Source organism: Herpailurus yagouaroundi, unplaced genomic scaffold (assembly GCF_014898765.1).
Source record: "Herpailurus yagouaroundi ecotype Mexico unplaced genomic scaffold, PumYag 142, whole genome shotgun sequence".
NCBI lineage: Eukaryota > Metazoa > Chordata > Mammalia > Carnivora > Felidae > Herpailurus > Herpailurus yagouaroundi.
Window position 1 is genome coordinate 54,262,315 of NW_024412397.1, and position 26,134 is coordinate 54,288,448.

Genomic DNA, 26,134 nt, shown 5'->3' on the forward strand with positions numbered 1-26,134 from the left:
AACAATGAATAATGGGTTTTTTTTTAAATGAGTATGTCCGTGTTATCAATTCAAATGTAACTGGGCGTTCTGTATTTTATCTGGCAGCCCTACTCCAAAAACTAAAAGAAAAAGAAAAAAAGTGTACATAGTATAGTTTCCCTTAGATGCCTTAGCTTTCCCGCCTCCTTACACCACAGAGCTGAACTTCTTTCTCTAAAGAAAAACATTGTACGTGAAACCATGTAAGGAATTTAATGTGTCTGATAGAATTCAAGGCAGCGTACCAGGGTGTAAAGGGAATTTTATTATTGTTCTTCCCTAGTGAAAGAAACAATTAAAAGTTGTGTAGACTGGGGTGCCTGGGTGGCTCAGTCGGTTAAGCATCCCACATCATCTCAGGTCATGATCTCATGGTTCTGTGGGTTGGAGCTCTACATCTGGCTCTGTGCTGACAGCTCAAAGCATAGAGCCTGTTTCGGATTCTGTCTCCCTCTCTCTCTGCCCCTTCCCTGCTTGTTCTCTCTCTCTCTCCCTTAATAATAAACACTAGGGGAGAAAAGTGTTGTGTAAACTACTGGGCTGAGAATGTGGAGAAACGGGTTCTAGCTGCGTACCTAGTCCAGCATCCCTGTTATGTCCTTCCCTCTCCCCAGCCCCTTTCACCCCTCCTCAAAACTCGGATCCTGGAAAGCACAGAGTTTTCTTCCCTTGGCAGAGGGTGCCCACTTAGTGGTAAAGGCTGGAGGAAGACAGGTGGAGAAGCGAATTTGTGTATGTTAGTGTGACTGCAGGCTGAGAACAAACTGTAACTTCATATTTAAAAGCACACATTTATTGGGGCGCCTGGACGGCTCAGTCAGTTAAGTGGCAGACTCTTGGTTTCAGCTCAGGTCATGCTCTGTGCTGACAGGGCTGAGTGTGCTTGGGGTTCTCTCTCTCTCTGCCCTTCCCCCACTCATCTCTGCCTCTCTCAAAATAAATAAATAAACTTAAAAAAAAAGCACACACTTAATTAACATAGTGAGATATTTTAGCTATTATATCCATACTATGTGTGCCTGCTTTTATAGTCAGAAGTGAAAATGATACATATCTGTCCTTCAAGAGAGAGGTAGAAAGAAATGGGTGTTAGCCTAGTTCTGCCATAGTTCCCAGCGGTGGATTGTTTCTGAGGGTCACATTCTTCACGTATGACAAGGCAGAGCTGCAATGACAGCTCTAAGATCTCTTCCTGTTCTAGAACTTTTTGACATGACAATTCCTCAATGGGCCTTTGTAGGCTTCAGGAATTTTGTACCTTAGAAAAGGGAATTCATATCCCTGGTAGGCTGGTTTCAGCTGAGAGACAAAATAGCTCCAGCTTTACTACTGAATACCATCATAAAATGAAAAAGACTGAACTTTAGGCACATACACAAAAATCCATGTGCAATAATAGTGACATTCATTCTCTTGCACCAGTAAAACTTGCCAAAGGAATAGTTGTTCAAAGCCGGTCGCCTCCAGGCCCTAGCGCCCCACCCTCCTTCTAAAAGAAAATTAACCCCTTTGTGTCATGACACAAGCATATTCACACTCCAAGTGGGAAACAATGAGACACTATAATCATAAAATTTCCGTGCCTAACTGTCTAAGCAGGTTCAGAGTGGTATGATATTACTTCTTTTGGGGGCCATTTCCCAGGTGCAAAAAGACTTCCACAGTCATTGTGATTACTTGTTTATGATTATTAGTAATGACAGCATTCCCCAGGCTTCCATGAAAATAGTACTTAACATCTCCAACCCGAGACTGTCCATTGGGCAGTAGTAATTCTTCCCTTGCCCATATTTATATTTTGTATCTTGATTATTTAACTCTAAATATTAACAAGTTCTATTATTAGTAGATGGCTGAAATTGGTAGGAATCCTATAATTCCTGTACTATGTGTAAAGGAAAACAGAATGGCTAGGTATTTAAATATGGCCAGGCATAGCCAAATTCAGTTGAATTTATATACAAAGTTTTAGAGAATCTAAACTTAAAACTTCAAAAAAAATTTTTTTACTGTTTATTAATTTTTTAGGGTATGCATATATTTATTTTGACCAAGTTTTCCAGATTACATTGCATCATGGAGGCACCAGTGTATATTCCTGCTAATTTGTTCATGGGGGTTCCCATATCCTCACTTTTTTATGAACATTGGTATTTCCTTAATAGTTTTTTTTTTAATTTAAAAAATTTTTTTAAATTTACATCCAAATTAGTTAGCATATAGTGCAACAATGATTTCAGGAGTAGATTCCTTAGTGCCCCTTACCCATTTAGCCCATCCACCCTCCCACAACCCCTTCAGCAACCCTCAGTTTGTTCTGCGTATTTATGAGCCTCTTATGTTTTGTCCCCCTCCCTGTTTTTATATTATTTTTGTTTCCCTTCCCTTATGTTCATCTGTTTTGTCTTAATATGAGTGAAATCGTATGATTTTTGTCTTTCTCTGACTAATTTCAGTTAGCATAATACCCTCCAGTTCCATCCACATAGTTGCAAATGGAAAGATTTCATTCTTTTTGGTTGCCAAGTAATACTCCGTTGTGTGTATATATATCTTCTTTATCCATTCATCCATCGCTGGATATTTGGGCTCTTTCCATACTTTGGCTATTGTAGATAGTGCTGCTATAAACATGGGGGTGCATGTGTCCCTTCGAAACAGCACACCTGTATCCCGTGGATAAATGCCTAGTAGTGCAATTGTTGGGTTGTAGGATAGTTCTATTTTTAGTTTTTTGAGGAACCTCCATACTGTTTTCCAGAGTGGCTGCACCAGCTTGCATTCCCATATTAATTATTTTTTGAGAGAGAGAGAGACAGAGAGACAGAGTGCAAGTGGGGGAGGGCAGAGAAAGAGGGGGAGACACAGAACCTGAAGTGGGCTATAGGTTGTGAGCTTTCAGCACAGAGCCTGTGGTGGGACTCACACCCACAAGCCATGAGATCATGACCTGAGCCGAAGTTGCTTAACCGACTGAGTTACCCATATGCCTTTAAAAAAATTTGTTTAATGTTTATTTATTCTTGAGACAGAGAGAGAGAGAGTGGGGAGGAGCAAGAGAGGGAGACACAGTATCCAAAGCAGGCTCCAGGCTCTGAGCTGTCAGCACAGAGGCTGTCTCAGGGCTGAGCATAGAGCCTGCTTAAGATTCTCTTTCTGTCTCCCTCTACTCCCTCTCCAACTTGCATGTGCCCTCTTTCTTAAAAAAAAAAAAAAAAAAAAAAAAAAAAAAAAGGAAAGAAATATAATATGGGGCATATATATCATTTTAAACTTTCTAGTAGCCACATTAAAAAAAGTAAAAAGAAACAGGTGAAATTAATTTTAATAACATATTTTACTCAGTATATCCAAATACTATCATTTCAATATGTAATCAATATAAAAACAGATATTTTACATCCTTTTTTTTCATACTGAGTTTTTGAAATTCTGTGTATATTTTGTAGTTACAACATATCCCACTTTGGATGTGCCATATTTCAAGTGCTTAGCAGCATATGTGGTTGCTGGCTGCCATACTGGATGGTGCAGATGTGGAGACTAATTTATCTGCTCCAGTGCTGCTATGGCAGAGATTAATAATCCCCTCCTAACACTCATTTTTCCCTTTTAGTTTAATAACAGAACCGCAGTTTTTAGGTTCTATATGTTAGCCTTCCCTGCTGTTCAGTGTGGTCATGTAACCAAGAGCTGAGGCCAACCAGAGGTGAGCATCAGTATCTAGTACAACCAAGATATCTCCTTATCCGAAAAAGGCACATGTTCTTTGTTAATACTACCAGTGCTTAACATCTGGCTTAGGAGAAACATTTTTTTTTCTTTTAGAGAGAGTAAATAATGTATAGACTCATCAAATCACTGTGTTATACTCATGAAACTAATGTAACACTGTATCAACTATACTTCAATTGAAAAGAAAAAAAGGCAGAGTTTGCTCAGTTCTCTCTTCTGGAGCTCTGGGAGTGTTTTCGGCCTTCTCACATCTATTGGAATGAGCCTTGGAATGCCATCATGGAGCTCTCATAGCCCTGGGCTGCTGCTGGCTTCTGGACTGCTACGTGAGAGAGAAAAAGACTTCTGCCTTGTTTAAATTATTGATATTTTGAACTTTTTCTGAGCCTAATCTTAACCAATGTACTTCCAGAAGATGGATTTTGCCTACAACAAAATTAGTCACAACCAGTAGCAGGAAGCCTTGGGAAATACTTTGTGGCAATGTCTTCTCCGGCGTCTTATCTTACTCTGGTCAGTCCTCTAGAAATGTTCTAAGTTCTACATGCACAAAGACCCTTTGACTCACCAAATAACCCTGAGAAGGGAGCTCTCTCATAGGTGGTTAACAGCCACATTGGAAGAGAAACAATCTCACTGTATCTCAGTTGCCCCAAACTACCTACTGCCTTGTGCTCCAGTAGGTGGGAAAATGTCAGTTATACAGACTAGAAGTTCAGACTATATTTCTCCTTTAAGATTTAAAGTTGAAACATAAAAGTATCCTTTCCCAGCTCACAAGGGTCAAGTAGAACACATGATGCACAAGGCTGCATCTGCTATCACATTCATAATGAAAAGGGTTTTATTGAATCCTTCAGAACATGTGTCTTTGAATACAAAAATGCTTGATAGGCAATTCAGACCAAATAAAAAGGGGTATGAAGTGCATTGAGCATGGCAGTGTGAATGAGCCTGGAAGAACCCCTGGGATCACCTGAGCCATAAACTTTTGTGACCAGAAACCCTCCTTTTGTGAGAGGTGCTGCACCCAGACTTTATTTCCCAGAGACCAATGGCTTCCTTCCCTGGCCAAGGGCCTAACACCAGGACGAGGCAGGCACTGAATGGCAGGTGGTGACCATTAAGAGACCCACCTTGGGGGGGGGGGGGGGGGGGGGGGGACTGGGTGGCTCAGTCAGTTAAGTGTCTGACTTTGGCTCAGGTCATGATCTCGTGGTTCATGAATTCGAGTCTTTGAGCCCTACTTCTGACTCTCTGCTGTCAGCACAGAGCCTGCTTCGGATCCTCTGTCCACCTTGCTTTCTGTCCCTCCCCCACTTGCTCTTTGTGTCTCTCAAAATAAATAAATAAACTTTAAAAAAGGGAGAGAGAGAGAGAGAGAGACCCACCTTACAAAACTGAAGAAAAAATTACTAAAATTTAAAAAATATGGGGTGCCTGGGTGGCTTGGTTAAGCGTCCAACTTCAGCTCAAGTCATGACCTCAGGGTCTGTGAGTTCAAGCCCTGCATTGGGCTCTGTGCTGACCACTCAGAGCCTAGAGCCTGCTTCAGATTCTGTGTCTCCCTCTCTCTCTGCCCCTTCCCTCCTCACTCTCTCTCTCTGTCTCTCAAAAATAAACATTAAAAAAATTTTTTTTTAAATAAATAATACATTTACCTCAACCACTTTGGGAAAAGCTCTGACAGTTTCTTTATAAACTAAGCATACACCTACCCTATGAGCCAGCAATTCCAGTCCCAGGTCCTTGCTCAAGAGAACTGAAAACACATATCCACACAATTGTACAGGAACAGTTATAGCAGCTTTCTTCACAATAACCCCAAACTGAAAATAGCTAGGCATCCATTAACATGGGACTGGCTAAACAAGCTGTAGTCCACTCATGCAATGCAATTCCATTGGGCAATAGAAAGTGATGAATTACTGAAATAGTCAACAGTACGGATGAAACTCAAAACAATTAGGCACAATGAAAGCAGCCTTACACAAGAGTTCATGCTGTATGATTACATTTATATGGAATTCTAGACCAGTCCAAACTAATCTATCGTGGAGAAAAATAGACAATCCAAGAAAAGAAATGAAGGAACCAATTCCATTGACATTAGCATCAAAAAGAATAAAATAGGTATGAATCAACGTAGCCAAGGAGGCAAAAGACCCTGAAAACTACAAAACAGTGCTGAAGGAAATCAAGGGACAAAAAGGTTACTGTTTCCTTGAAGTGTTACAAGCTCTTCTATATGTTAAACCCAAATATACCTTTTGACTATTTCACCCTGGGTTCCCTAGAACAATCCACAGCAAGCTGCTGTCTTCTCCACATTCCAAATATCTGAAAGCGGCTGACAAATATGTGAAAATGGCTCCTATATACCTCTTTGTATCATTTCCTAAGGACTTGATATTTTCTATAGGACATGGTTTGACAATATCTTGATATCCTGGCTGCACTCCAGTTTACAACAGTTTTGCTGTGCTGTTGTTTTTAATGATATCTACGAAGGAGCACAAGGCCCCAGATAATAGCTAGGATGTGATAAACTAGGATTATTTAGCTTAATCTAGGAATGTCATCAAACATTTAGATCATGCTTTTGAGTCTGCAGTCTGGACAGTTCTTTTCTCTCCTGTATTCGTGAAATAGACACTGTTTAACCTAAATGCATTGTTTTCTAGTTAAAATTCTTCTTACAGTGTTTTTAATGTTTATTTCAAAAAAACTTTTTAATGTTTATTTTTTGAGAGAGAGACAGAGTGCGAGCAGAGGAGGGGCAGAGAGAGAGGAAGACACAAAAATCTAAAGCAGATCCAGGCTCTGAACTGTCAGCACAGAGCCCGATGTGGGGCTTGAACTCACAGACCATGAGATCATGACCTGAGCTGAAGTCGGAGGCTTAACTGACTGAGCCACCCAGGCATCCCTCTTCTTACAGTTTTAATTCATGTTCTAGCCCTGAAATCGTTGTGGACCTTGCTGTTATCTGTCATATAAGCTATCCCTCCCAGGTTTTCAACACCAACTTATTAAATAAGCATGCCTGATAGCTCTTTACCAAAGTAAACATTAAAATATAAAACAAGAATCCCCAAGGTACATCATCAGAAACACTTATCTCCAATTTGACACTAATCAGTTAATAATTTCTGGTGCAGTTGTTTAATCAGCTGAAATAATATAGAAGGTCATTGGCTGAGCATAAATAATCCTGAAAAAAAAAACCCACTTAACACCATTTAAAACAGAAAAAAATCCATTAAATATTGAAAATAATGTTTTATTGGAATGAATCTTAAAAAAAAAAGCAAACGTCTTGCAAATGAATTCATTTTACTTGCAAGTTAACAAAATTTCAGTTATGATGGCAATAGTGCATCAGTTCTGAGAACAAAAAAGAATGGCTCAAGTCTTGTTATTTTATAAAAGGAGGGAGATCTTCTGACAAAACTATGACAGCAAGGTGTGGTCATCTTCATTTCATTTTTGGCATTCAGATTATCATTATAAAGGCAGCCATTTCTGCAAAAATATTAGAAGGCTTGATTCATTGTCTTGATATCCTTACTTTTCCTTTTATAGTCAAGTAATTCATTTCTGTGGTCCTTTGAGGGCTTCGTGAATCTTTTCTTCCTCAATTAAGTCTGACTCTTCCAGATCTCTTTTTTTTATTTTCTATTTTGGATTTCCTCCAAACAATTCTCTGAAAGACTTCTTGAAGTCCAGCATCTTTTGCAAGATTTATAATTTCACTTCACAATTGATTTGAATCCCTTCAAATAAGATAGCTATTTAAATGGATTCTGGATCCAGCTCATCCAGGTTGAAATCCTACCTGACCAAGAGCCTCAATTCTATAAAATGAATTAATAATATTCACCTTAAGGGGCTTTAATAGTATTAAGTGAGTACATATGGGTAATGCACATAAAACAGTGCCTGGCACATAGTAAGCATTTAATATTATAGTGCCTATTTTTAGTAATGTATTATACAAGAAAATCAGCAAGCCATCAACAGACAAAGGAGTTGGTGATTTGGGTTGGGACAGATGCTAGTATCAAGTGATGTTATGAGCTAAATTATGTCCCCTGGAATTCCTATGTGGAGTCCTAACCTGCAGTACCTTAGATAGTGACTATTTGAAGATAGGGTAATGCCTCCTGCAAGTTTAAAAGAAGCCATCAGAGTGGGCTATAATCCAATATGACTGGTGCCTAATAAGAAGATGAGATTTTATTTAAAAAAAATTTTTTTTAAACGTTTATTTATTTTTGAGACAGAGAGAGACAGAGCATGAACGGGGGAGGGTCAGAGAGAGGGAGACACTGAATCTGAAACAGGATCCAGGCTCTGAGCTGTCAGCACAGAGCCCGACGTGGGGCTCGAACTCACGGACTACGAGATCATGACCTGAGCCGAAGTCGGCCACTTAACCGACTGAGCCACCCAGGCACCCCAGGAAGATGAGATTTTTAAAAAATGTTTATTTATTTATTTTGAGAGAGAGAGAGAGAGAGCATGAATAGGAGAGGGGCAGAGACAGAGAGTGAGAGAGAATTCCAAGCAGGCTCCATGCTGTCAGCACAGATCCCAATGAGGGACTTGAACTCACAAACCTTGAGATCATGACCTGTGCCGAAATCCAGAGTCAGATGCTTAACCAACTGAGCTACCCAGGCACCCCAGAAGAGGAGATTAGGGCACAGACACACAGAGGAAAGACCATGGGAAGACACAGGGAGAAGAGGGCCATCTACAAGCCAAGGAAAAGGGCCTCAGGAGAAACCAACGCTGTTGATACCTTGACCTTGGACTTCAGCCTCCAGAGCTGTGAGAAAATAAATTTCTCTTGTTTAAGTCCCCCAGTCTGTGATATTTTGTTATTGCCATCCTAGCAAACTAACCCAAGTGAGGAAAGATATTTGAGTGTGACTATCTCACATCAAAAAGTCATTAGTTTTTTTTAAAAGTTCATTTCTAAGTATTTCTGTTACAATCATTTTATTTCTTTGCACCTTTGAGACTGAAGTCTTATGTAGTGAAAACTGGAACACAGCAGATCCTGGAATCAGCAGTCCACATTTCCTGTACACAAGGATGTCATGAGAGACTCCTGGCAAATGTCTTGCTCAAATAAGTCATTTCTGACTACAATATTTTCCTGTTCCTCCAGTCAAGTGCTACAAAATGGAAACAAGGTTGGTTGGCCTGAGCTCAGATTTCAGGGAACTCAAGAGACTGCCTAGCAGTCACCACTTTTCTTTAATAAATACGCACAAAGCCCCTTTAATCATTCATTGGAGTTTTGCTGAAGCTCAGCATTAAACTTCACCAGTGCACAGATCCATAAGTCGCTTTTCCTGTTGGGCTGGAAAATCTGGAACTCATTTGCCCATCTCCGGTCTTTTGCCGGCTCTCTGTTTCCCCGATTCCTCCCGGTCGGATTGCCCTGTGATCACATCTGCAACTTCTTTCAGGACTCTGGGGTGTCATTTATCTAAGCCGACAACCCTGCTCTCATGTTAAGCAGCTAGATGCTCTTTTCTGCATCTGTCTTGGATTGAAGACCATTCTGTTTGGGACAGAAGACAAAAGCTTTATCGTTTGTGTGGTTTCATGACATAGATGCATTTTTTTCATTTACATTGATCATCTGTCCTCTTTGTCTTTCCTGGTTCTATCAGTGCAAAATATTATACACTGTCACGAATATCCTTTATGCTGCAAAATTTCATTAAGTAGATATCAGTTGAATGCAAGATATACTATCCAGTGCTGCAGTGATTCCCCGGCTGACTATAAGATCCATTGATATGCTATAATAATTTGTATTATTGTAAGTATACTTAGGAATTTCAAATATAGTCCTATTTTTTTCTCTACTCCTGTGAGTCTTGAACTAATCTTGAATCTTTGGCATATATTACAAACAATGTTCTTAAAAAGATAAGTATCAGAAGTAATAAATGTTATGTGATAAATCAGGGGCCCCTGGGTAGCTCAGTTCATCGAGCATCTGACATTGGCTCAGGTCATGATCTCAGTTTGTGAGTTCGAGCCCCACATCAGGCTTGCTGCTGTCAGTGCAAAGCCTGCTTGGGATCTTCTGTTTCCCTCTCTCTCTGTCCCTCCCCCACTCCCACTCCCACTCTCAAAAATAAATAAAAGATTTTTAAAAATTAAAAAAATAAATGTCATGTGCTAAATCATACCATGCTGTCCTCCATTAAATAGTGCCACTTTAGAGGCACCTGGGTGGCTCAATCAGTTGAGCATCTGGCTCTTGATATTGTTAGGCTCTGCCCTAACAGCACAGAGCTTGTTTGGGATTCTCTCTCTCCCTCTCTCTCTCTCTCTCTCTCTCTCTCTCTCTCTGTGCTCCTCCCCTGTGTGCACACATTCTCTCTCTCAAAATATGTAAAATAAACTTAAAAAAAAAAAAAAAGGATTGCATTTAAAAAAAAATGGTGCCACTTTAGGAAAGTATATACTTCTTCCCCTCCATGATTATACTGGTATTATCTAGACCCCATTCAGCGGCTCATGTATCAGATCCCCTAGACACTAGAGAAGGTCTGCAAAACCATCCACATTGGCACCTTCTAGGATGAAGCCAACTGGAAGCCTGTACTGCCCACCTGAGCCCCATTACCTCAGGGGACAGAGTCCTGTCACCAGCACTTATGTTTTCAGCTCTCGTAAGTCGGGCCTTCACTACTGGTCAACACTTATTCTAACATTTCCACTGACGGACGTGGCAGTACTTCCTAAGGGGCCTGCACAGATAACCCAAGAAACCCATCTCCTCCTGAAAGGAAGAAGTTATGTATGCCCTTCAGGAAATTGTCCTTTTGGCTGTGGTGCCTCAAGTCACTGTAGGAAAGTAGGAGTGAGAAAGAAGGCTGATGGGAGAGAGGCCCCATCCTTGCTTAAACTTGAGTGGATTCATTGCTTTTTTAAATATATTTGGCTTCCTTCTAAGATTTTGTTTCAAGAAAGCCTTCAAGGTGGTTTGTAGTTCTAAGTATATCTGGAGGCTGCACACATCTACTCCTTACTTAAGGTTGCTAGGTTTAGCAAATAAAAATACATGATACCCAATTAAATTCAAATTTCAGATAAACAACAGAATAGTTTTTGTATAATCATGTCTCACATATTGCATAGGACACACTCATACTGAAGAATGATCAGTTGCTTATCTGAAATTCAAATTTAACTGAGTGCCCTGTATCATACCTGCCAGTTTGGTCCTGTTCTTAGTTTGGTCCTATTCTCAGTCCTTCCTCTCACTCCAGATGCTGACAATGTGGCAGGCTGACCACCTCAAAGTGTGTCTTGTCTCATAGATCCCTTTTGGTGATTGCCCCTTAAGTCTTTAGCTGCAACCCTTTCCTATTCAGATCTCAGCCTGTTGATCCCTGTCCCTCAGGCCCAGCATACTCCACTCCCAGCTGAACTCTTAAGGACAGTCTGGCTTCAGGCCCCACTGACCCAGCTCACTTTGACATGGATAATCAGAATGACTGACTCCATTTTAGGCCTGCCAGTCAGGGAAGATGTTCACCTGTGTGGATCACTGGAAACATCAATATATCAACAGTTCCATTTCTCAGTTGGGAAACAAACCCCAAGACTTCATAGGTTTCCACCATGAAGTCTTGACTGAGATTGGTGATCTACAACTGGTTGGTGTTACAGGTTGGAGGAAACAAGGGGCTGGTAAAACGCTATGTGAGTTGCCTTTGGTTGAGAGAATGGGAAGAAGGGAATGTGTTCTGCCATAGCTGTGAAATGAATGGAAGGATCTAGAATGTGGCTTGAAGAAGAATATTGTGTCAGATACCAAGGACATTTGACAGGGTGCTTAGAATGACAGAAAGAGCAAGGAGAATCAGAGTCAAGAGTCTAAATGTTATTCTAGGATCTGCTTGATGAAATTCTGAGGCAGGTATGTTAACCTCTCTGAGCTTTCTCTCACATGTAACAGGATGCTTGTGCCTGTCTTGCTGGGTTTTGTGGGAATTAAATAAAATACCACCTAAAGTTGTCTTCCTTCCCATTTCCTTCTATTCTTTCCTAAATTATTTTCTCTGCTCTAAACAAAACAAAACAAAATAAAAGGATTATGGTTTGGAGAGTATAAAGTGAAGAGGTCAAAAAAGAAAAGAAATATCTAGAAATATTAACATTAAAGAAAATTATACAACTTATTTGGAAAATATTCCAATTAAGCAGGAGAATATGAAGAGATTCTGTTTAAAGACAGAACACACACATTTATAGCTTCTCCTTCCAGAAACACAACTGAAAGTATGGCAAAAGGACAAACAAAAGCCATAAACGCTCAGAACAGAGAGAGTAACAGAGAAGACAATAGCCACAAAATACTGGGAGGCAGAAAGCAGAAGAAAAAGTGAACTGACTTTGCCCTCCGTAAGAGGAAGCCTGATTTTCCATGGATAGCACTAGACAATGAGAGAAATGGCCACACCAGTCCAATACAGGAGATAATGAAGACAGGAGGGTCACATCTCAAGCCTCCTCCCCCAAACCTTCAGTGGGATGAATACCCTACCCCACCTTGTCAGAGGACCAAACTTGCTTCCTGAATCCTAGCTGTCAGGCATAAACCTCCCAAGCAGGTAACAATTACAGAGAAAATACCTAAAAAAATTCTGAAGCAAAGGGGCACCTGGGTGGCTCAGTTGGTTGAGCGTCCAACTTCTTCTGCTTAGGTCATGATCTCATGGTTCTTGAGTTCAAGCCCTGTATCAGGCTCTGTGCTGACAGCTCAGAGCCTGGAGCCTGCTTCAGATTCTGTGTCTTCCTCTCTCTCTGCCCCTCCCTAACTTGCTTTCTCTCTGTCTCTCTCTCTCAAAAATAAATAAACATTAAAAAAAAAATTATTTTTGGGGCGCCTGGGTGGCGCAGTCGGTTAAGCGTCCGACTTCAGCCAGGTCACCATCTCGCACTCCGTGAGTTCGAGCCCCGCGTCAGGCTCTGGGCTGATGGCTCGGAGCCTGGAGCCTGTTTCCGATTCTGTGTCTCCGTCTCTCTCTGCCCCTCCCCCATTCATGCTCTGTCTCTCTCTGTCCCAAAAATAAATAAAAAACGTTGAAAAAAAAATTAAAAAAAAATTATTTTTAAATTCTGAAGCCAAGAATGATCTTCAGCCAAGAATGAAGCTCAGCCTTTAGGAAAGCCCAAGACTTACTAGTCTACAGAGAGTCCAAACAGCTTATTACTGCTAAACTTTTGTTATCAGACATTTGAGGGGGAATTACCTATATGAAAAATGTAGTTCTAAACATCAGTGGGGTGGGGGTGGGGAATCAATTCAGAGGAGATCCAGATTATACATATTAATGAAAACTTTAAAAAACATGGGGCGCCTGGGTGGCGCAGTCGGGTAAGCGTCTGACTTCAGCCAGGTCACGATCTCGCGGTCCGGGAGTTCGAGCCCCGCGTCAGGCTCTGGGCTGATGGCTCAGAGCCTGGAGCCTGTTTCCGATTCTGTGTCTCCCTCTCTCTCTGACCCTCCCCCGTTCATGCTCTGTCTCTCTCTGTCCCAAAAATAAATAAATGTTGAAATAAAAAATTTAAAAAAATAAATAAATAAAAAACAGTCATTAATGTCCTCCCAGAGATGATCAAATATTTTATCCATGAAACAAGAACAGGATGTCAGCAAAAATTTCAGAAAAAAACAGCTCTTAGAAATAGAAAATACCCATCTCTAGGATGGCACCAATCATAAGATTATTTTTTTACTACTGTTTAAAAATACACAATTTTGGGGCGCCTGGGTGGCTCAGTCGGTTGAGCGTCCGACTTTGGCTCAGGTCATGGTCTCACGGTCCGTGGGTTCGAGCCCCGCGTAGGGCTCTGTGCTGACAGCTCAGAGCCTGGAGCCTGTTTCAGATTCTGTGTCTCCCTCTTTTTCTGGCCCTCCCCTGTTCATGCTCTCTCTCTCTCTGTCTCAAAAATAAATAAAATGTTAAAAAAAAAATTTTTTTTAATAAAAAAAAATAAAAATGCACAATTTTTATTTTTACCTACTGAAAAACTTTTAATATGGCTTAGAGATAGATGTATTATAGCTCATCACCATTGTGTGTGTATGAAAATATAAGAAAAATGCATTACTTCCTAAACATCTTCACATTCAGAATTTGAATCTTCTGAAACCACTTCCCAAGTCAGAATCACTGACATCTTTTCTCCTTTATTGAATTTCTTTCTTCATGCCATTAGAGTACAGAAATGCATCATTTCTTAGCCAATTACTCCACTGGAATTTTAGGGACTTTTTCCCAAGCTACTGATATCTATCTTTCAAATTTTAACTCTAGCACTGTATTTTTTTACTTACATCATAGTTTCATCTTTTCTTGATTGAGCTGTACATTACTGGATATCATGCACTTCTCTTCAAAGTCAGCAGGAAGCTTCTGATCAGCTGAAGTTCAAGGCTTCAGTGATAATCTTGCACAAGGTACAAGTTGGTCATATGAGCTCCTTGTTGCTTTGATATTTCTTTCATTTATTCCAAGGCATTTGGCTTTTTCCTTGCCTTCAACTACATTTCTTGACATGTGTGGTATCAACAATGCTTATAACTCATGTGAGATGACAAGTTTGTATAAGCAATGACAATGGTGCTATGACTACTGCCTGGACAACAGTCATTGTAATGGGCCATTATTTATGAAAAAAATCCTGATTTTAGAGGCTTTAAAATCTTGAAAAAATGTACACCTTGGAATCACTGAAGAGCATTAAAAAAAAAAAATAACACTCACTAGAGGAGATAGAAGATTTAAGAAATGTCTCAGAAAGTGGGAGGGGGAGGGGAGAGGGGGGAAGACAGAGAAAGAAAATAAAAAAGGCAAGAAAATTGGGACAGAATACAGAATATCCAGCAAATAAATATAAGGAATTTGAGAAAGAAGAGAGAACAGACCAAATGGAGGGATAAAACAAAGAAATAACTCGAGAACATTTCTCATAACCAACATACATACAAGAGTTTTCAGATGGAAAGGGCTCACCAAGTGCCCAGCACAATAGATGAAAATAGCAATACTCAAAGGCACATCACTGTGAAATGAGGGAGAGAGCATGACCTTGAAAACTTCCAAAAAGGAGGGGCATCTGGGTGACTCAGTCTATTAAGTGTCTGACTCTTGATTTTGGCTCTCATGGTTTGTGGGATTGAGTCCCACATCGGGCTCTGCACTGACAGTGTGGAGCCTGCTTGGGATTCTCCCTCTCCCTCTCTCTCTCTGCCCCTCCCCCACACATTCTCTCTCTCTCTCTCTCCCTCTTTCCAAATAAATAAATAGAAACTTAAAAAAAAAAAATTCCAAAAAGGAAAAAAAAAAAACCCAACAGATTCCTTATAAATAATCTGGTATTAGAATGACTCTAGATTTCTTAATGGCCACATTGTAAACAAAGAGAATAAAGTAATGTAAAAATTCTCAGGAAAATAATACTTAGATTCAAAATTCTATCTCCAGACAAATTATCAATTAAATATGAGACTAGAATAAAAATGTCTCCACATATGCAAAGTCCCAAAACATTTATCTCCAACTACCCTTGGAAGATATTAGGGGAAGATACCCAAGGAAGTACTCTACCAAAATGAGTGAATAAACCAAGAAAGAATTCAGGGAATCCAACAAAAGAGAGCTGTAAAAAGAATCCCCAGGAAAAAAGTGGAGGAAATCCAAGATGATAGTTTTGTTGTGAGCCTAGATAGTAACCAGCCTAGCAAAGAGGAGGTCAAAACAGTTGGGGAGAGAAAATTCCAAGAAGATGAAACTGATAGAAAACCACTTATATTGACAAGAGATTTAGACCATGGGGAAATACATTGAAATATATTAGATATGAGTAAGTTGCTTAGAAAACTAAGCAAAGAGGAAAAAATCTTGACAATTACTAACTCCAGGGAAAATATAAAGTTGAGGAGTAATCATAGTATACTATGACTTAATCAGCAGTGACTAGCATTTATAGTCACAAAAAAGAAATCCCCAAATACCAATATACCCCAGATTGTGATATATCTTGAGTAGGGGGTGGGGTTGGTCACATGTGTATGATATAGGCACAGTGGAAAAGTTAATGACAGAACACAAAATCCTAACCTTCCAATGTGGGAAATTGGTAGATATAGTGCCCAGAAGTAAAAAATCAACAAATAGTGGTACAAGCATGTTATTAGAGATGTGAAGATAAGGACAAAAAGTTGTGTTTAAAAGTGTGAGTGGTTCCTTCTGGGGATTGTTAACCAGAGCGAGGAAGCAAGGGCTGTGTAAGGGACTGTTTGTTTTCACAATAAACCTTATAGAATCATTTGATTCATCAAAATGCTTAATAAAAAAATTGAAACAACAAAATATGTGGAGAGTAGAAAAAATAAAAGAGGCATTAGAATGAAGAGATCACCAGAATCTATGCATGGGCCCAACTCTTTTAACCTCTCTGACATTCAGTTTCCTAACCTATAAAATATAAAATTATAGTATGGTTCCTAATGCCCTGCATTGATTGCAAGAGATCAATACAGTAAGATACGTGTAAAGGTTTTATAAATCTAAAACTCTATAGAAATGTAAGGACCTGTTTTTATTAACTGCACAAGGCAACACGCAGGCTCTTTGATACTTGTTTGCAGCCCTCAGAAAACTTGAACCCAAAACCACAGCTGTGCAGAGATATTATGGCTAATCCTTACAGAAAAGAATATGTTGCTACCTTCCACAGGGCACTGTGGCTGCTCTTATGAATGTTCATGGAGTTTGAAGTGAAGCTAGTGTTTCATGCTGTGTGCTGGGTACATATCCAGTGTGTATTGTAAGATACTTCCCAAGGTGGCTTCTGAGCCATCTTGTCTAGATAACCACACACAAAAAAGGCCAAGTTTGTAGTATAGCTAATAACATTGTACAAATTTCAATTTCCTGGTTTTGATAATACTTTATGGTTATGTAAGATGTTATCATTGAGGGAAGCTGGACGAAGAGTACCCAGGAAGTCACTGTACCATTTTTGTAACTTCTTGTAAGTCTAAAATGAATTATAGAACAAAACGTTAAAAAATAAAAGTACCCAGATCTGCTCAATGCCCCAAACGAAAGGGAATTCAAGCTACATCTGGGATGCAAAGAGGCTGTTCTTTCGAGGAAATGCTGCATCAACGCCCTTCTAGGCTGCTCTCTTCTTGCCAGGAAGGAATGATCTTTTACAAGATCTGTTTTCCTGAACCATTTGCTCAATATCTCTCCTCAAACCACTGTTTTATTTTGGCCATTAAGAACAATTACCAGGCACAGTCATCCACCTTGAAGAAGGAAAAGAGTATAATCATTTTGCTTACTTTCAGATAACAAAGCCGGAAATCAGAAGTCCTGGGGTAACCTGAAAAAATCCCAACTTCGTTTTATTTAAGGATGCCAAGACTCCTTGTGCCACTGGCACTGTAGGAGGAGGGATTTCCTGCATGCTGAATAACTATTGCAAGATGTATTAGCCCACAGCTTTGGAAGTTCCAGATTTCTTGGCACCAAGGGATTATAAATAATCCTCTCCGCTCCCCTTGACTGTTGGAGGACTTTCAAAATGTTTTCTAGGCCTCAACCCTCCTGCCCTTTGATCTCGTCAGGGGGAATGCAAGACATCAAGTTATTCATATACTAGACTAGTTGCAGTGTCTTTCCAACTTTAGGGTACATAGGAATCACCTGGAAAAAACACAGATTCTCAGGCCACACCCCCTGAAGCTCTGACTCCATAAATCTGGGCTGGGGCCAATTATCTCCAATATTGACAATTGACAATATTGACCGTAGATCACACTGTGTAAATCACTGGCAGAGGGTACTTGGCTTATAAAAGATCAAGAAAAAGCCTTATTAGACAGAAGGTTTAATTAAAAGGCATATAGAAATCAAAGGGTTTGACATGAGAATTGAATTGTTAAGAAATGAAAATGTGGTCATGGTTTATCAGCTCACATTTTAGATTTAATAATCCTTTCAGTAATCATTTAAGAATGAAAATTTAGGGGCATGGGTGGCTCAGTTGGTTAAGCATCTGACTTCAGCTCAGGTCATGATCTCCCGGTGGTGGGATTGAGCCCTGCGCTGGGCTCCACAGTGACAATGTGGAGCCTCCTTGGGATTCTCTCTCTCACCCTCTCTTTCAGATAAATAAATAAACTTAGAAAAATAAGAATGAAAATTTAGAATTGTCCAGTTATTTTCACTTGTGACATATGGCATCAATGTTGTTATTTTTCAGTCCCTTAACTGGGACAAACCGAAGCAGAATTCTTTAGTGTCCCTCCCCCTCCCCCCAATGTTAAGTACTTGCATCTAAAGTACACAGACTGGAGGAGCCAAGACGGCGGAACAGCATGGAAGCTTTTTATGTGTCTCGCGTCCATAAAATACCAACCAGCACTAAACCAGACCAACACTAAACCATCCTGCATACCTAGAAAACTCATCTGAGGATTAACACAACAATCTGCACAACCTGAACCACAGAATTCAGCATGTACGCAGCGCGGAGAGGTGACCTTGGGGAGTGAGAAGCCGCAGGAAGGGAGGTGGTTTTGCCGGCGGAGAGTGAACAGAGATGGGGTGGGGGGAGAATACGGGAAAAGCACCCCCCAAAAAAACAGCTGGAGAGAAAGTGGAAACAGCCACAGGGACTGAACTAAAAAAGGGAGAAAGGAGAAAGAAGAGGGCTTAAATTCCATTAAGACTATAAACAGGGGGAGGGCAGAGTCTGAAACTCCACAGCTCCATACCTGGTGAGAAGGGTGAATCCCCAGCAGCAGAGTGGAGTCCGGGGTTCTTCAGGCCACATGGGGAGAGGTGGTTCCCCTGCTGGGAGGACACCTGGTGGAGGCTGTGTGGGTCCCCCAAAGGCAAGGCCCCAGTGGACCTGGGAGAACAACCACATTTGCTGGTGCTGTAACAATGTCATTAAAGGTAAAGCCTGGTGCCAGATGCGTGTCGTGATTTTCCATAATCCTTGAAACGCTGCTGCTACACAATCTCACGAACTTTTTCTGGGGCGAGCTGGCACCCGGCTACAGCCTCTGAGCATCGGCAAAAGCACGGCCCTGCGAACATTCCTGGGTGCGGCTGGCCCGCGGCCATTGCTCCGTGAGACCCTCAGCAGAGAAGCAGAGCTGGACAAAACCGCAGTCCCTCAGAAGTAAGGGGTCCGAAAAAACAGCAGCATCGGAGACAAAACTCAGGAGGGAGGTGTTGCCTGGGGCTTGGTCACGGACTGTGTAAAAGTGGGGAGTGGATGGAAGCCGAAGACAAAGGACAAGTGAGCGATTGCTCATCAGGGAGAACAGAGTTGAGATACTAGAGACTGGGTACCTGGGTGACGCCATTTTCACGGCTCCCGCGCATGCGCATATGCACCTACAAGCACCATGGCAATCCACCCCAGTAAGCGAAGCAGCGCCATCTAGTGGAGAACGGAGTCATTACACTAAGTCGCACCGAGCTGGGCTAACCTCGCTCTTCAGGAACACAAGTCTCTCCGCCTGCTTAGTTTATGGACTATAAAGTGCTTCATAGTTTGACTTCTAGGGGAAAATGAAGTAATTTCAGTCACATTTCAGTCTGTTCATTGGTCCATCTATTCAGTTTTCTTTCTTTTTTTTCTTTTTTCTCTTTTTCGTTTCTTTTCTTTTTCTTGAATACAGAAAGAAAAAAATTCATTTTTATTTTCAATTTTTATTAATATTTTTCTTTAATTTTTCTCTACTGTATTTTTTACTTCTGTGTAAATTTTTTCAAATTCTATTTTACTTCCATCATTTCATTTTAGTCTACTTCAGTATATTCATTTTTTAAAAATTTCAAATGATTTTCTTTTTTTCTTATTTCCCCTTTTATTCTCTAATCTATCAAGCTGCTTTCAACACCCATACCAAAACACACCTAGGATCTAGCTTCATTTATTAGATTTTTTGTGTGTGTGTTTGTTTTCAATTTTTAAATTTTAATATTTTTTAAATTTTAATTTTTTCACTTCATTAATTCCTTTTCTCTCTTCAAAACAATGAAACCAAGGAATCCACCCCAAAATAAAGAGCAGGAAGAAACAACAGCCCGGGACTTAACCAACACAGAGATAAGAAGATGTCTGAACCAGAATTTAGAATCACGATGATAAGAATGCTAGCTGGAGTCGAAAATAGATTAGAATCCCTTTCTGCGGAGATAAAAGAGGTAAAGCTAGTTAGGATAAAATAAAAAATGCTATAACTGAGCTGTAATCTCGAATGGAGGCCACGGAGGCAAGGATGGATGAGGCAGAACAGAAAATCAGTGATATAGAAGACAAACTTATGGAGAATAATGAAGCAGAAAAAAAGAGGGAAACTAAGGCAAAAGAGCACAATTTAAGAATTAGAGAAATCAGTGACTCATTAAAAAGGAACAACATCGGAATCATAGGGTCCCGGAAGAGGAACAGAGAGAAATAGGGATAGAAGGGGTATGTGAGCAAATTATATTGGAAAACTTTCCTAACCTGGGGAAAGACACAGACATCAAAATCCAGGAAGTACAGAGGACTCCCACTAGATTCAACAAAAACCGACCATTAACTAGGCATATCATAGTCAAATTCACAAAATACTCAGGCAAAGAGAGAATCATGAAAGCAGAAAGGGAAAAAAAATCCTTAACCTACAAGGGAAGACAGATCAGGTTTGCAGCAGACCTATCCACAGAAACTTGACAGACCAGAAAGGAGTGGCAGAATATATTCAATGTGAAACATATGCAGTCAAGAATTCTTTATCCAGCAAGGCTGTCATTCAAAATAGAAGGAGAGATAAAAAGTTTCCCAGGCAAACAAAAATTAAAGGAGTTTGTGACCACTAAACCAGCCCTGCAAGAAATTTTAAGGGGGACTCTCTGAGGGGAAAAAAGATGGGAAAAAAAAAATATATATATATAAAATATATATATATTTATGTATATAATATATATTTTTATATATAAATATATTATATATAATATATTTATATATAATATATTTATATATTTATATATAAAAATATTATATATATATATATAACAAAAGCAACAAAGACTTGAAAGGATCAGAGAACACCACCAGAAACTCCAACTCTATAAGCATCATAATGGCAATAAATTCATATCTTTCAGTACTCACTCTAAACATCAATGGACTCAATGCTCCAATCAAAAGACACAGGGTAACAGAATGGATAAGAAACCAAGATCCATCTATATACTGTTTACAAGAGAACCACTTTAGACCTAAAAACACCTTCAGATTGAAAGTAAGGGGATGGAGAACCATCTATCATGCTAATGGTCAACAAAAGAAAGCCGGAGTAGCCATACTTACATCAGACAATCTAGACTTTAAAATAAAGACTGTATCAAGAGATGCAGAAGGGCATTATATCATAATCAAGGGATCTATTCACCAAGAACACCTAACAATTGTAAACATTTATGCACCAAATGTGGATGCACCCAAATATATAAATCAATTAGTCACAAACATAAAGAAATTGATAGTAATACCATAATAGTAGGGGACTTCAAGACCCCACTCACAGCAATAGACAGATCTTCTAATCAAAAAATCAACAAGGAAATAATGGCTTTGAATGACACATTGGACCAGATGGACTTAACAGATATATTCAGAACATTTCATCCTAAAGCAGTGGAATATACATTCTTCTCCAGTGCACACAGAACGTTTTCCAGAATAGACCACATACTGGGACACAAATCAGCCCTCAACAAGTACAAAAAGATCAAGATCATACCGTGCATATTTTCAGACCACAACACTATGACACTTGAAATCAACCACAAGAAAAAATTTGGAAAGGTAACAAATACTTGGAGACTAAAGAACATCCTACTAAAGAATGAATGACCTAACCAAGAAGTTAAAGAGGAAATTAAAAAGTTCATGGAGGCCAATGAAAATCATAACACCACAACCCAAAACCTCTGGGACGCAGGAAAGGCAGTCATAAGAGGAAAGTATATAGCAATCCAGGCCTTCCTAAAGAAGGAAGAAAGATCTCAGATACGCAACCTAACCTTACGCCTTAAAGAGCTGGAGAAAGAACAGCAAACAAGACCCCAAACCAGCAGAAGACAGGAAATAATAAAGTTTAGAGCAAAAATTAATGCTATCGAAACAACAACAACAACAACAACAACAACAACAAAAATAGTAGAACAGATCAATGGTTGTTTGAAAGCTGGTTCTTTGAAAGAATTAACAAAATTGATAAACCCCTTGCCAGTTTGATCACAAAGTAAAAGGAAAGGACCCAAATAAATAAAATCAAGAATGAAAGAGGAGAGATCACAACCAACACAGCAGAAATAAAAACAATAATAAGAGAATATTATGAGCAATTATATGCCAATAAAATGGGCAATCTGAAAGAAATGGACAAATTCCTAGAAACATATACACTATCAAAACTGAAACGGGAAAAAAATAGAAAATTTGAACAGACCCATAAGCAGTAAAGAAATTGCATTAGAAATCAAAAATCTCTCCAAAAAACGAGTCTGGGGCCAGATGGGTTTCCAGAGGAATGCTACCAAACATTTAAGGAAGAGTTCTCTTCCTATTCTCTATTGAATACCTATTCTCTTGAAGCTGTTCCAAAAAATAGAAATGGGAGGAAAACTTCCAAACTCTTTCTATGAAACCAGCATTACCTTGATTCCAAAACCAGAGACCCCACTAAAAAGGAGAACTATAGACCAATTTCCCTGATGAACATGGATGCAAAAATCCTCAACAAGATATTAGCCAACCGGATCCAACAATACATTAAAAAAATTATTCACCAAGACCAAGTGGGATTTATACCTGGGATGCAGGGCTGGTTCAATATCCACAAACCAATCAATGTGATTCATCACATCAATGAAAGAAAGGACAAGAACCATAAGATCCTCTCAATAGATGCAGAGAAAGCATTTGACAAAATACAGCACTCTTTCTTGATAAAAACCCTCAAGAAAGCAGGGATAGAAGGACCATACCTCAAGAGCATAAAAGCCATATATGAAAGACCCAATGCTAATATCATCCTCAATGGGGGAAAAACAGAGCTTTCCCCCTAAGGTCAGGAACAAGACAGGGATGTCCACTCTCGCCACTGTTATACAACATAGCTTTGGAAATCTCAGCCTCTGCAATCAGACTACACAAAGAAATAAAAGGCATCCAAATTAGCCAATAGGAGGTCAAACTTTTGCTCTTCACAGATGACGTGATCCATATGGAAAACCCAAACATTCCACCAAAAAACTGCTAGAACTGATTCATGAATTCAGCAAAGTTGCAGGAAATAAAATCGGTTGCATTCCTATACACCAACAATGAAGCAACAGAAAGAGAAATCAAGGAATTGATCCCATTTACAATTGCACTACAAACCATAAAATGCCTCGGAATAAATCTAACCAAAGAGGTGAAAAATCTATACACTGAAAACTATAAAAAGCTTATGAAAGAAATTGAAGAAGACACACACACACACACACACACACACACACACACACACACACACTGGAAAAAGATTCCATGCTCCTGGATAGGAAGAACAAATATTGATAAAATGTCAATACTACCCAAAGTAATCTACATATTCAATGCAATCCTTATCAAAATAACACCAGCATTCTTCACAGAGCTAGAACAAATAATCCTAAAATTTGTCTGGAACCAGAAAAGACCCCGAATATCCAAAGCAATCTTGAAAACGAAAACCAGAGCAGGAGGCATCACAATCCTGCACTTCAAGCTATATTACAAAGCTATAATCATCAAGACAGTATCGTACTGGCACAAAGACAGACACTCAGATCAATGGAACACAATAGAGAAGCCAGAAATGGACCCACAAACATATGGCCAACTAATCTTTGACAAAGGAGGAAAGAATATCCAATGGAATAGACAGTCTCTTCATCAAGTGGTGCTGGGAAAATTGGACAGCGACATGCAGAAGAATGAACCTGGACCACTTTCTTACACCATACACAAAAACAAACTCAAAATGGATGAAAGACCTAAATATAAGACAGGAAGCCATCAAAATCCTCGAGGAGAAAGTAGGCAAAAACCTCTTTGATCTCGGCAGTACCAACTTCTTCCTCAACACATCTTCAGAGGCAAGGGAAACAAAAGCAAAAATGAACTATTGGGACCTCATCAAAATAAAAACCTTCTGCACAGTGAAGGAAACAATCAGCAAAACTAAAAGGCAACTGACAGAATGGGAGAAGATATTTGCAAACAACATATCAGATAAAGGGTTACTATCCAAAATCTATAAAGAACTTATCAAACTCAACACCCAAAAAACAAATAATCCAGTGAAGAAATGGGCAAAAGACACGAACAGACACTTCTCCAAAGAAGACATCCAGATGGCCAACCGACACATGAAAAAAATGCTCAACGTCATTCATCATCAGGGAAATACAAATCAAAACCACAATGAGATAGCACCTCACACCTGTCAGAATGGCTAACATTAACAACTCAAGGCAACAACAGATGTTGGCAAGGATGCGGAGAAAGAGGATCTCTTTTGCACTGCTGGTGGGAATGCAACCTGGTGCAGCCACTCTGGAAAACAGTATGGGAGTTCCTCAAAAAATTAAAAATAGAACTAGCCTATGGCCCAGCAATTGCACTACTAGGCATTTATCCAAGGGATATAGGTATGCTATTTCAAAGGGACACATGTACCCCCATGTTTATAGCAGCACTATCAACAATAGCCAAAGTATGCAAAGAGCCTAAACGTCCATCGATGGATGAATGGATAAAGAAGATGTGGTATATAAATATATATGCAATGGAGTATTACTCGGCAATCAAAAAGAATGAAATCTTGCCATTTGCAACTACGTGAATGGCACTGGAGGGTATTATGCTAAATGAAATTAGTCAGTCAGAGAAAGACAAAAATCATATGACTTCACTCATATGAGGACTTTAAAGACAAAACAGATGAACACAAGGGAAGGGAAACAAAAATAATATAAAGACAGGGAAGGGGACAAAACAGAAGAGACTGTTGGAGAACAAACAGGGTTACTGGAGGGGTTGTGGGAGGGGGGATGGGCTAAATGGGTAAGGGGCATTAAGGAATCTATTCCTGAAATCATTGTTGCACTATATGCTAATTTGGATATAAATTTAAAAAATAAATTTAAATAAATAAATAATAAAGTACACAGACTTTGAGCATTCAGTGATGTATAGAATTGTTGAATCTCTGTGTTGTGCACCTGAAACTCATATAACTTTGTATGTCAACTACACTTTAATAATAAAAATAAATAATATATAAAGTGCACAGACGGACTTCTTAAAGTATCAGCAAGCAGAGGAGCAGAAGAAATGAGTTAACATACAGACTTGCTTAGTTTACCTAGGTTGTGATTATTTAGGAAAGTTCAAGGAGCAAATTGCATTTTAAAGCTGAGCAGGATGGTCTTCAAACAGGCCTTTATTTATTTATTATTATTTTTATTACTCCAATCCAGTTCACATTTCCCTTCCTGAACAGCATTCCTATTTTAGCATCTCGTTTACCTTCCAACTTGGCCATTTATCAGTTTTCCATGCACAAGACTTCTATCCTCAGCAGGACTGGGAGTTTTGGGCAGAGCAAAATCATAACACTCTCCCACATGCTTTGCATACAGTAACTGTTCAATAAATATTTGTTGTATGAATCCGTGAATAAATACATGTCGATGAGCTGTCAGCTAAACCACCAACACCAAATAAAACAGCTCCAGAGAGGAAAGGATTGTAGACCAGACAGAGCCCTAGATTTAGGGCCTCCAGTCTCTGCTTCCTCAGTCTGTAACCTGTGAACCAGTGGGATCCAAAAGAAATATAGTGCAAGCTGCTCACACAGGCTACCTATGTAGTTTTATTTTTTTAAAGTAATCCTATTTTTAAAAAGCAAAAATAAAAATGAAACTAACATTGCAATGTGTGTTAACTAGCTGGAATTTAAATAAAAAATTGGAGGAAAAAAAGTAAAAAGAAACAGGTGAAGCTCATTTTAATAACACATTTTATTTAACCCAATGTGTCTAAAATATTTCATCAGGATGTCTGGATGGCTCATTTGGTGGAGCATGTGACTCTTGATCTTGGGGTTGTGAGTTTGAGCCCCAAGTTGGGTATAGAAATGAAGTTGAAAATGAAAAATCTTAAAAATAAATAAATAAATAATAAAATATTAATTCATCAAGTACTCAACATAAACTAC

General features: G+C 39.4%; 1 long non-coding RNA gene across 2 annotated transcripts in view; it reads right to left on the reverse strand.

Moving 5' to 3' along the window:
• LOC121033146 (uncharacterized) overlaps positions 1 to 26,134 on the reverse strand; it is a 90,621-nt gene that overhangs the window by 41,359 nt on the left and 23,128 nt on the right. Inside the window, exon 3 of one of the 2 annotated variants that reach the window (XR_005791723.1) lies at positions 8,547 to 9,334. The exons of the other annotated variant lie outside the window; for it this stretch is intronic. This is a non-coding gene — a long non-coding RNA (uncharacterized LOC121033146). Of the gene's footprint in view, positions 1 to 8,546; positions 9,335 to 26,134 lie in introns of those variants that run through there. 2 annotated transcript variants of the gene reach the window in all.